The sequence below is a fragment of the Buceros rhinoceros genome, unplaced genomic scaffold (genome assembly GCF_000710305.1).
Source record: "Buceros rhinoceros silvestris isolate BGI_N320 unplaced genomic scaffold, ASM71030v1 scaffold18919, whole genome shotgun sequence".
NCBI classification, from domain to species: domain Eukaryota; kingdom Metazoa; phylum Chordata; class Aves; order Bucerotiformes; family Bucerotidae; genus Buceros; species Buceros rhinoceros.
In genome coordinates, this window is record NW_010431108.1 from 1,996 (window position 1) to 2,213 (window position 218).

The 218-nt window shown below is 68.8% G+C and overlaps 1 protein-coding gene across 1 annotated transcript in view; it reads left to right on the top strand.

Moving 5' to 3' along the window:
- The window catches only part of LOC104499764 (kinesin-like protein KIF21B), a gene marked incomplete at its 3' end in the record, with an annotated part of 22,204 nt that overhangs the window by 383 nt on the left and 21,603 nt on the right, over positions 1 to 218 (top strand). The gene's annotated exons all lie outside the window — the stretch shown is intronic.

The following is a 218-nucleotide window of genomic DNA, read 5'->3' on the forward strand; positions in this document are numbered from 1 at the left end:
CGGTTCGCGCGCGCCCCGCAGCGTGCAGAAGCCGGGGGTGCAGGGTGGGGAGCAGGGCTTGCTGCGGTTGCGGCAAGGTGGAGCCCAGGCCCTGGTGCCCGGGCAGTTTTGCTGCGTCAGGAGGGCTGATGGCGCGTATTGACCCAGAGGCCGTTAAACTCCTTGGCCAGGGGACACTGGAGAAGCCGGGCTGGCTGCGGGAAAAATCCTTGGGGGCC